This window comes from Notechis scutatus, unplaced genomic scaffold (genome assembly GCF_049901735.1).
Source record: "Notechis scutatus isolate UNSWTSFEM ecotype Mainland unplaced genomic scaffold, rNotScu1.2 NSCUSCF110, whole genome shotgun sequence".
Classification (NCBI taxonomy): Eukaryota; Metazoa; Chordata; class Lepidosauria; order Squamata; family Elapidae; genus Notechis; species Notechis scutatus.
The window spans coordinates 31,315-43,063 of NW_028263138.1; the positions used below are offsets into that span (position 1 = coordinate 31,315).

General features: G+C 46.6%; 1 protein-coding gene across 1 annotated transcript in view; it reads right to left on the bottom strand.

Moving 5' to 3' along the window:
- Positions 1 to 3,643, bottom strand: part of LOC148128607 (vomeronasal type-2 receptor 1-like) — a 30,723-nt gene extending 27,080 nt beyond the window's left edge. Inside the window, exon 1 of the mRNA XM_087948735.1 lies at positions 3,627 to 3,643. The gene's annotated coding sequence lies outside the window, so the exon portion shown is untranslated. The remainder of the gene's footprint in view (positions 1 to 3,626) is intronic.
- Positions 3,644 to 11,749: the final 8,106 nt, after the last annotated feature.

An 11,749-nucleotide genomic window follows, 5' to 3' on the forward strand; every position in this document is an offset into this window, starting at 1 on the left:
AGTAAAATTACAGATATACCCCTGGGGTCACTGTTTTGTTGTGGTTGTGGTCCTTCCTCCCAGTCAGGGCAAGTCCAGAAAGTGATGCTGGGGAAGAGAATTCAGCACCCAGGGAATTGACTTCTGCTGTCCTTCAACATGGCCTCTTGTCTCCAGAGATTGCTGAAGAAGGTCACCCAGAGCTATGGAGTTTGATGCCACTTCTAAGTTAATGCCATTTAACTGTAGTGTTGCCTGTCTTCTAATGACAATCGGCACCCTTGAACTCTGCCCAAGGTTAAGAGTAGACCCTGTTTGGAATTCTGTTTTATGTCATAATCCCATATATTGATCTTAATTGCAGCCGGTTTTAAAATTGCTTGTACCTGAAATGAAATTTCATTTCCCATCTTTTCTAGCAATATTAATTTTGAGATTAAAGCTTTTAGAAGCAGGAAAGTGACAACTTGTGGACTAGATCGTTGGGTAAATAGGGAGAAAAATATAGAATGGATGGAATTTTTTATTTTTATTTTCTTGTCATTCCTGTGTTATCTTACCATGTTCCTATAACACACCAAGATTCTTTATATTTTGATTTTTCTTAGTTTTTTAAATAAAGAATGGACTGTAAGTTCTGCAGGTGCTATCTATCCATCCCTATCTTTCTTTCTTTTTTTCTTTCTTTCTTTCTTTCTTTCTTTCTTTCTTTCTTTCTTTCTTTCTTTCTTTCTTTCTTTCTTTCTTTCTTTCTTTCTTTCTTTCTTTCTTTCTTTTCTTTTCTTTCTAGCTATCTAGCTATCTCTATATCTATTTATCCATCCATATCTATCTCTATCTATCTCTATCTATCATCTATATCTATCTACCCATCCATCCTATCTATCTATCTACCTACCTACCTACCTACCTACCTACCATGTTTCTCACAAAATAAGGCCAGGCCTTATTTTTTTTACCCGAATAAATGGCTAGTCCATCTTTTCGTGGGTGACTCCCCCACCTAGAGGGCCCATATGCACGTACCTCTCCACGAGGCTGTTTCTATCGGCTGATGAAAGCTCCCCGAAGGCAGAGTCCCCAGCCGCTTCAGGGCGAGTCATGGCTGCCCGTGTCCCCTCGGCATTAGGCAGTGTCTTTCGGGCAATGGAAGCTCCCCAAGGGCAGTCACCAGCCACTTCGATCGGCCGGTAGAAGCGGTCTCGGGGCAAGCGCACACGCACAATCCCTCGCCGGGAGGCTGCTTCTATCAGCCAATCAAAGTGGCCAGTGACTGCCCTTGGGGAGCTTCCATCGCCCGAGAGACACTGTATATAGGCTAGGGGATACGGGCAGCCAAGCCTCATCCCAAAGCGGCTGGGGACTCTGCCTTCGGGGAGCTTCTATTGGCTGATGTTCTATTGGTAGATCGGGGTATTCTAGCCTAGGCTACCTGCAGGGCACTCCTAAAGGCAACTTTTCTCCCGTCCCCGCCCTTCCCCCCATTTCTCTTCACCTCATGTAGTTCTAACGAACGATGTGAGAAATGGCGGGGAAATGCATAGGCCTAAATTTTGGGAGTGGGGCTTAATTTCACCTCATGCCTAGAAATAATGCTGGGCCTATTGGTGGAGGCCCTATTGTTGGAGAAACACGGTATCTATCTATCTATCTATCTATCTATCTATCTATCTATCTATCTATATCTATCTGTATTTATTTATCCATCCATATCTATCTATCTCTATCTATCTCTATCTATCATCACTCTATATCTACTCATCCATCTATCTATCTATCTATCTATCTATCTATCTATCTATCTATCTATCTATCTATCCATATATATCTCTATCTATCTCTATCTATCATCTATCTATATCTACCCATCCATCCAAATCTCTCTCTCTCTCTCTCTCTCTCTCTCTCTCTCTCTATCTATAATCTATCTATCTATCTCTATATCTATCTATCTCTATATCTATATCATCTATCTATATCTACCCATCCATCCCTATCTGTCTGTCTCTCTGTCTATCTATATCTATCTATCTATCTATCTATCTATCTATCTATCTATCTATCTATCTATCTATCTATCTATCTATCTATCTATCTCTATGTCTATCTATCTCTATATCTATTTATCCAGCCAGATCTGTCTCTATCTATCTCTATCATCTGTCTACCCATCTCTATCTATCTATCTATCTATCTATCTATCTATCTATCTATCTATCTATCTATCTATCTATCTATCTATCTATCATCTATCTATCTATCTATCTATCTATCTATCTATCTATCTATCTATCTATCTATCTATCTATCTATCTATCTATCTATCTATCTATCTATCTATCTATCTATCTATCTATCATCTATCTATCTATCTATCTATCATCTATCTATCTATCTATCTATCTCTATATCTATTTAATCAACCATATCTATCTCTATCTATCCATCTCTATCTATCAACTATCTCTATCTATCTATCTATCTATCTATCTATCTATCTATCTATCTATCTATCTATCTATCTATCTATCTATCTATCTATCTATCTATCTATCTATCTATCTATCTATCTACCCATCCATCCATCCATCCATCCATCGATCCAATTTACTGGCCACCCATCTTATCACAGGGAAACCCTACAAAGATGGCGGTGATGCCCACAGTGTGGTGGATGGTGCAACCTGATTTCTAGCGACAGGATTTCTGGAGATCTGGTGGCTCTTCCTCTGTTGTGGGATCTTCTATTTGTGGGGGGGACCCCTCTGACCTTCCCAATTTCTGGGGCTGAGACTTTCTATCCCAAAAAGGTGCTGTTGGAACTCCTTTGTTCCTGGTTTATTGGCATCTGTTGTTCAGGGAGGATGTTTCTTCACTGGGGGAGACATTAATATGGACTTCTTGGCCCAGAAGGGGAACCGGGGGGCTGAGTGGGGGGGAACTGAAGGGACAGGCAGGCCCACCCTGGCAGGGAGGAGCAGAGGAAGGCCCGTATCCCAGGTCCACCGCTTGGAAGTTCTCCCCCTGAACCTCCCTCAGATTCTGCTCTCAGGGCCTGCAGACCAGATCCTGGGTGGCTCCGGGTTCAAGCTGTGGCTTTTCAGGGCCAGGTTGATGTGCAATGAGACTCTCTTCTCCTCCAGGAGGTTCCCAGCCATGTCTGACCGAAGCCGGGTGAGGCCCAGAGGGGAGAAGCCCTCCTGGGTCAGGAATGAGCCCACCCCAACTTCTGGGTTTGTCCCAGGGAGACCCCAGAGGAGGGAAGAGGGGGCTGTGGTCATCCAAGGTTTCTCACAGGCCCCGAGGAGGCTCCATGTGGACCTCTGGCTTCTCTCAGGGGGGCTGTGTGAACAGGGTCCTCACCAGAAGAGAAGGGACCCCAATATAGGAAGTCCTCGACTTATGACCACAACTGAACCCAACATTTCTGTTGTTAAGTGAGACATCCATCAAGTGAGTTTTGCCCCATTTGATGACCTTTCTTTCCACAGTCATTAAATGAATCATTGTAGTTGATAAGTTAGGAACCCGGTCATTAAGTGAATTTGGCTTCCCCATTGAGTTTGCTTTTCAGATGGTCGTAAAAGGGGATCACAATGGCCCTGGGACGCTGGTACCATCATAAACATGAAACTGTGGCCAAGCACCTGAATTCTGATCTCTGCATTTGATTCTGCAAAGGTCATTAATTGTGAAAAACGGTCCTAAGTCCCATTTCTCAGTGCGGTTGTAACTTGGATCGGTCACTAAATGAACGGTTGGAAGTCAAGGTCTGCCTGTGTATCTCCTCTTGATCAGCTTCTCTCCCAGGAATTCATTTTCTTCCGAGTCCCCATCATCCACTGACTCCTCAGCCAACAGGTTCAACCTCCGGAAACAAACCATGGTTAAGAGGTGCAGGTGTGAATGCAGCCACTGGGGAAGAGACTGGGTTCAGTGGGTTGTGTGGATCCCACCAGAGGCAGTTGGGTGGGGTGGGAGTTCAATCCTGGGGGGCCCTGAGTTCCAGTGCTGCCTAGGGCTCCAAGCCAGCTAGGAGGCTCTGGGCCAGCCGCTCTCTTGGAGCCCTGGGAAAGAGGCAATGGCAACCGCTTCTGAGCAGCCTGGCCAAGATCTCTGGGCCGGCTTCCCCTGGGGGCTTCTGGACAACCTTCCTGCCCAGCTGGCCAAGGCTGAGGGGCCTATTTGGGCCTGGCTTCCTCCTTGCCGGTCAAGCGACCTCCAATGGGCTGGATTCGGGGAGGGTTTGGCAGGGGGCTGTGCTGTGAGGAGGGGGCACAGAGTGGTCCTGCAGTGTCAGGGGGGTCTGCAGTGGGTCCGCCCCCTCCCTAGTGAGGGCAGGGAGGGAGGGGGGCTGGGGGAGAGGGAGGCAGGGGGAGCCCCCACCCCATCTGGTCTGGGAAGCTCAGGTGCTGTTGGAAAGCCTGCCTCTGAGGGAGGGTCCCTCCTAGGGGCTGGTGGGCTGCAGTGGGGAGGGGAGGTCAGCCTGGGCCCCTACTGCCAATTTCCCCCTGGGGCAACCAGGTACTTCTTCCTCCTCCTGCTCTGGGAAGTGGGGGGTCCCATGGAGGGGGCTCCCTCGGGCCTTGATGGGCAGGTGGGGGGAACTTCTGCAAGGGAGCCCAGGGCAGGGGGGCAGCAAATGGGGGGGGAGGGATCTCCAGGTTGCATCTCTTGCCAAGCTCCAAGTCTGGCGTGCCAGCTTTGCACCTGGCAGGTGGGGGCTGCTTTTCCCTCAGGTGTGAAGCCCACCAGCTCCTGGTCCCGGCCAGAAGGAAGGGCCGAGGCCAGAGGAGAGTCTCTTGATCCTTTCAGAAGTCAGGAAACGGCTTTCCGGGCAAAAAGAGACCCCAAAATCAGGGAGGTCAGTGAAGCCCCAGAGCTCTGCCCCCCCCAAATCTCTACCTGTGCCTGAGCTCATTTCCCTCAGAACCCCGAAGGGGCTTCCAGGCCATTTCTTTCCCAGGGAGGCGGAGGAGGAAGATGGACGGATGGAGGGAAAAGAGGCAGGAGGGGAATTGGGTGGAAAGAGGAGGAGGAGGAGGAGGAGGCCGGGAGAAACTTCCCTGCAGCTCTGCCAGGACTTATCAGGGAATCCTCCTCTTCCCTCCCTCCTGTGACGGTTTTGCTCTTTCCTGGGCAGAGGGTCCTTGACCTTCAATGTTCTGTTTAGTGACCATTCAACACCACAGTGGCACTAAAAAAGTGACTTAGGGCCCCTTTCCAACCTTGCGGCCCTGGCAGCCTCCCTGGGGTCCCAGGATTTACATTTAAACAACTGTCTCACTCTTATGACGGCCACAGTGTCCTGGGAGGGTGTCACGTGATCCGATTTTGTCACCTTCGGGCGAGCAAAGTCAGTGGAGAAGCAGATATGCCTAAGAACCATCTGGCTCACTTAACGTCTGCAGCTATTTAAGTGGGTTAAAGCCCACTTAACAGACATCTCCCTGGGCAACACGAGTGTTGGGGCTCCATGGCGGTCGTAAGTGGAGGACTCCCTGCCTCGTTCGTCTTTCCTTCCTGGAGGTCTCAGGGCTGCCTTTCGAGGCCGCCTCAAGGGCTTCTCCAGACTGCCTTGTGTTGGGCGACGCACCTCTCTTCTTGCCAGGCCCCCCAAGAAAGAGGTTGTGGGCCGCCTGGAGGCCCCAGGTCTTCTGGTTGTGGGGATGCGGCGCTTATAGTAGGCTCTGCGGCCCCCTTTGGCCTCCCCACCTCCGAGGCTCTGAAGGTGCCCTTGGGGGTCCCTGTGTCCCAGGTCTCCAGTCGTTGGGGGGTTTCACTCCCATGCACCCCTTGGCCCAGGAGGGAGAACTGGGTGTCTGAGACAGGAGGGGGGAGCGGAGGAGATGGGGGCAGGGGGGGCAGGAAGCACCAGCCACCCAGGGCAGCCCCATCGCCCAGAGCAGGAGGAGGAGGATCCCTGCAGGCTGGGAGAGGAGGAGAGGCTCCCACCCAGGTGGCCTAGGGGGGAAGGGGAGCTCCAGAGCCAGAGAGGGAGGCAGAACTGGCCGGACATCTCCCCAGCCACCTCCTCGGGTGGTTTCCTGGCTGTGTGGCTGGGAAGGCCGGCCTCACCATGGTTGTCCAGCCCCTCCTTAGGAACCTCCAGGTGGGATGAACCCTCCACCTTCCCAGTGAGGCCATTCCATGCCTTCAGGTCTCTGCAGGTGCTGGCTGGTCTTTTCCCCCCTCTTGGAGACCCCTGGAGAACTGGGCTCATGGCAGGTGATTCAAGGACGGAAGAGCTCAGTCTTGGATTCAGGAAGTGCCACTCAGAAAGTGTCACCTTAGATATTCCAACCAAGTTGCTTTTTTAGGATGTTCTACATTTAATGGAGGAACCCCAATATCTTTACTAGCAAGTGTGGGATGAAGGGCAACATTTTGTAGAGGTTATCAAGCTGGCTTAGAAAATGCCCCCAAGGACATCTCCTCAGATGCTCCTCTGGAAATGACCATCAAATATTTAATTTGGCCACCCTGTTCTCCTCCATTGGATTCACCAACATTTTAATTCATGCCTTTGATGAAGGGAGAAAGGGAATGTCCCTTAGAACCAGGGATGGATTTCTAAGACCATAGAACAAGGGTCTTCAAACTTGGCAAGTTTAAGACTTGTGGACTTCAACTCCCAGAATTCCTGAGCTAACGTGACTGGAGGAGGAATTCTGGGGGTTGAAGTCCACAAGTCTTAAAGCTGTCAAGTTTGAAGGCCCCGCCATAGAAGATCACAGGGTCCATGGGGCCTTGGATTTTGGGTGTGTCCACGTGAGGTGGTCTGAGTTGAGATGGATTAAAATAAAGATTTTTCTAATTTTCTATCTGGAAATGAATCTAGCAGGACAGATTTGTCACATTTTGGAACAAACCTCTCAAGGGGGAAAGGGGCCATGAGAGCAGGAGGGCCAGAGTCTGAAATTATGCAGGGACACACAAGGCCTAAATCTTAGGCCAAGCCAGGAATTCTCCATATTCAGGGCTTCCTGGCTCAGGACAGGACATAATTCTGCATTATTCCTTGTATTTTTCCATTCACTGGACTGGTTTCCAAGGTGGCAGCTGGAAAACTCCCTGGGGAGCCAAGAGGGAGGAAGAAATAAATCCCCAACTTTTCCCTTAATTATAGGGGGGAAAATTAAAGGAGCCACGGCTCCTTTGCACATCTGGGAATGAGCCTGTAAACAAGAACTCAGCTAAAAGTTTGAAAATTAATGGGGGGGGGAGGAAATGTACTTTTCTTGCTGAAAGAAAACAAGGCTGAGATGTGGTGATGAAAGAACAAGAAATCCTGGCTAGTTCATGCCCAGGTTTCCTGCCCTCCTGAAAGGGCTCCCTGCAGATGGAGACCCTCAATGGGGTCAGGGTCCCTTTCCTGAGAGCCAACCCACCCCCAGGACTCAGGCTGGGTCTCCTCTACACTTTTCTGGCTCTGAGGCACATTTGGTTTTTTTGAGGAGGGGAGTCAAGACCCCCCTCCCAATGGGGGAGGAAAGAGGGGGGACGTCCCAAACCAACAGCTGCATCAGACGTAAACAAATCCCAAAAATGGTCATCAACAAGTTGCAGGTTAATAATAATAATAATAATAATAATAATAATAATAATAATAATAATAATAATAATACTTGGTCAGAGCAGAATGCCACCTTACTGGGATCTGTTCGCATAATCCTCCGATACATCATGCAGTCCTAAAAACTTGGGAAATGTTCGACTAGTGATTTGTGATATGAAACCCAGCATGGTTATCTCATTTGCTGTGTATACTGTAATAATAATCCTCCTCCTCCTCCTCCTCATCATCATCATCATCCTCATCCTCATCCTCATCCCTTTTCCTGATTCCAAAATATGGATCCGTGAAGATTGTGCAGTGAAACAACCAGGGGAAGCTCTGGAGTTTAGATGGACTTCTGATTGAAAAACAAAATGACTGAACCAATGATTTCTGGATTTAAAAAAAATTCCAAGAGGGTGGGTGTCATGCCCCTGTCAGAGTCTGAATCCGAGGAGGAAGACGAACGGCTGACAGGGTGTGGGAGTGTGGCTCCGTTGGCTGTGGAGGAGGCTGGGGAAGGGCAAAGTACGACTGGGCAGAGCAGGAAAGAGGTAGAACAAGGGAGAGGAAGTTCAAAGGAAGACCCAGGCCCACCCCTTCTTCATCTTAGGGCACACAGGGAGGAACAGAGAAGAGAGCAACGTGGGTTGCGTGGCTTACGGGGGAGGAAAGGGCCCTGATTCCCTTCATTAGCCACACCTGGGAAGAGAGTTTAAAAGAAATGCATGCTGACTGCAGCAACTGCTGGGAGCAAACGTGACTTTATCCTGTGTTGTCTTTGCTTGTCTGTGTTCATGGCTATGTGAGTTTTGCCATGCCTTCACGTTTGGAATTCTTGATCCTGCCCTGCCAAACTAATTACCTCAGTTTGGCTTGATTGGACTTAAAGTTACAGCTTTTGTTGACCATGTTTTGGACTTGATTTCCTGCAGTTAAAGGCTGTTCCTGGGAGAGTTTTTCTCCAGCCAGAAGGTAACCCGGACATTGGGGACAATGTTGGAGCCATTAAAGGAGCTCTTATTGATTATCTGACTGTGTTGGCTTTGTGCCACACCATGGCTCATCACATTGGGGGGGGGGGGATGAGATGGCAATATTTTATTTCTTACCAACTTTTTTCTCCACAGGGACAAATAATAACAATAATAATAATTTATTTCTTTAGAGAAAGGAAGCAAAGTCAGTAATACCTTGAAGGAGATGCCTCCCCTTGAGGTGCGGCAGAAATGAGGGCCAGGCCACAAGCTCAGGGAGGAGGGAGGCTTTCCAGGCAGGAGCATCTTCAGAAGTGAAGGGAAGAGAAAGGAAGGGCAGGGAAGGCCCCTCCAGGCTGCATTCCACCTGCCACTCCCTGAAGGACCCTTCAAAAGACCTCCAGGGTCTTTAGCTTTTTGTTAGAATAGTTTGTTATTTCTTATTTTCCTTATTTTACTTCCCCTCTAGTTGGATTTTTATGTCTGGATTTTAGCCTTTAACCCAGGAACTAGAATATAATTTTTCTTTTGCTTCTTTTTTTATTAAGGGAAATACATAGACTATCATTTTTTAATTTTTTTCCTCCTTCCCCTTATCCTCTTTTTTTAAAATCCTTTTTATCCTTTTTTCCACACCCTCCCTTTTCTTTTTGCATATTACTGGAACCAATTGGATTAAGGGATACAAGTGCCTTAAGATTTTTCTCCTCCTTTTTTATTTTTTGGAGTGGCAGCTGCTTGCTTTCGCTCTCTTTTCTTTCCTTTTTTCTCTCTCTCTCTTTTCTTATAGCTAAGTATTACAAGATGAGCAGAAAGACAACAGCCCCAGCTTCTTCAATACCAATAGCCTCCACCATCTGGAGGACAACGATCAATACAGACAATGTTACAACAGGAGAAAGAGAAGGAAGTGATGTTGCAGATGATTATGCAAGGAATCCAGAAGATTGAAAGGAGAACAAAGAATATTGAGCAAAGAACTGAAAAGACAGATGAGAAAATAGAGAATATTCAACCGATGATGATGAAATATGAGGATAGATTTAAGAAAATTGAAGAAGATATACAAAGAGATAAGAAAATTGAAGATATTGATACTCTATTGAATGAAGTTGAAAAGGGCAGGAGTGGACCATTAGGATGGGAAATCGATAGATAAGGATTTTACCTGAGATTTCAAAATGTAGATGAAGAAAAAGGTGAAAACCTTGCTGAAATAATGACAGAAATATTGGCAGAAGTGTTAGAGATAACCAAAGAGAAGATGATGGATGGGATGGATGAAGTGTTCCGTGTCTATACAAGATATGCAATGAGAAATAAGTTACCAAGAGAAGTTCACATCAGATTTACTAAGAAAATTATTAAAACTCAGATACTGCATGTGGCAAGAGAGAAAACATTAAACTACGAAGACAAAGAAATTGTGGTGCTGAAACAGGTACCAAGAAGAGTAAGAGAGATGAGAAGAGAATATTTATTTTTGACTAAAGAGTTACTTAAAAGAGGAGTAAATTACAGATGGTTGATACCAGAAGGTCTCTTGTTCACCTGGCAGGAACAAAGACACAGAATTGACACAGTCAAAAAAGCCGAGCTATTCTACTTAGAATATCTTAGAGGAAAGAAGGAAGATACAAGGAAAGAAGAGTCACTAATCGAATTTCAAGAGAAGTGTACAGCAGTAATTGAAAAAGAAAAAGAAGAAGGTGCAGTAGGTGATGTACCCAGAGAGCAATGAGAACTAAGATCTACTAGAGCAATAAAACCCTCTTATAAAGCCTAATCTGGATGAAAGAAAATTTATTACAATTAACATAAATGGACTTAATTTAGCTACTAAAAGAAGAAAAGTATTTCATAAATTAGAGAAATTAAAGTTTGATATAATCTGCCTACAAGAAGTACATATTAAAAAACAACATGAATATATATTGAAACAAAAAAAATTAGGGAAATTATTCACATCGTTGACACAATGTAAAAAAAGAGGTGTGGTCTTATATATTAGAGATACAATTCCAGCAGAACCAATTTATACAGATGATGATGGAAGGATTTTGATGTTGGAAATAATGGACAATAATGTAAAAACATTTTAAATCACAATTTATGCTCCAAATGACAATCAAGAAGAATTTTACGGGAAATTACATATGAAAATAATTGAACTGGACTATGCTAATATTTGTATGATGGGAGATTTCAATGGAATAATTAATGATCAATTGGATTATAAAATGCAGAAATCAACAAAGAAAACTAGAAAGACACTACCAAAATCTTTCTTTTAAATGATAGAAGAAGCAAACTTAAAAGATGCATGGAGAGAGAGAAATGTGGAAAATAAGCAATATACCTTTTATTCAAACAGACATGCATCATGGTCTAGAATAGATATGATATGGTTGTCAGCAGAATTACTTGCTAATATATGAGAGGGGGGGGAATGGTTATGGAAAGTGAGCTGGAGGTGTTACAAACCAGAACTGTATAAACTGGGGAGGGAGTGGAGGAGGACAGGAGGACGGAGAGGGACCCCTTCCTTGTTCCCCGGTTGTAGCCAAGGTGGGGGTCGCAGCCGGGCCCCTCTCTTCCCACCCCATTGTCTGGGTCGGAGTGGGCTGCCTGGAAAGAGGCAGGGAAGGAAAAGCTAAAGCAAAAGAGGGAAACTGGGGCATTTTCAGCCCTGAAGCCACAGAAGGAAAAAAAAGCCAAAGAATTTTGGCTTCTGCAGAAACTTCGCTTTTTCTTCTGAATCTCAGATTTGAGGCTTTGGAGGTCAAGCAAGAGGGGAGCTTCAGTCCCTTGTGGGGGAGGCTCTGAATTTGGAGAGGGGACTAAGAACCCCCCACCCCACCCCCATAATCCCCCACTGGCTCTATCGGGACCTGGAGGGGGAGGGGGGAACGGAGGGAGGGGCAGCTCTGATTTGCTCCTCCGAAAGTGGCTCCCCCTTTAGTGTGGGGGGGCTGGAGACCCTCCCTTTGAGAGGTTCTTGGGGGGGCTGCAGGACGTCTTTTTGGGGAGGGGAAAGGAAACAGGTGGAGATCCCCGACAGTCATGCAAAGAGAGGGAAATGGGCTGAAGATTTGGGGAAGAAGAAAAGTTGGGGGGAAATCCAGGAAAGGGGGGGTGAAGGGCTGGGAGACTTCAGAAGTGGGAGTCTAGATGTCCTCCCTGTGTCCCTCCCAGTATTCCCCGCCCCCCAAAGGAAGAGAGAGCATGAGGTGTG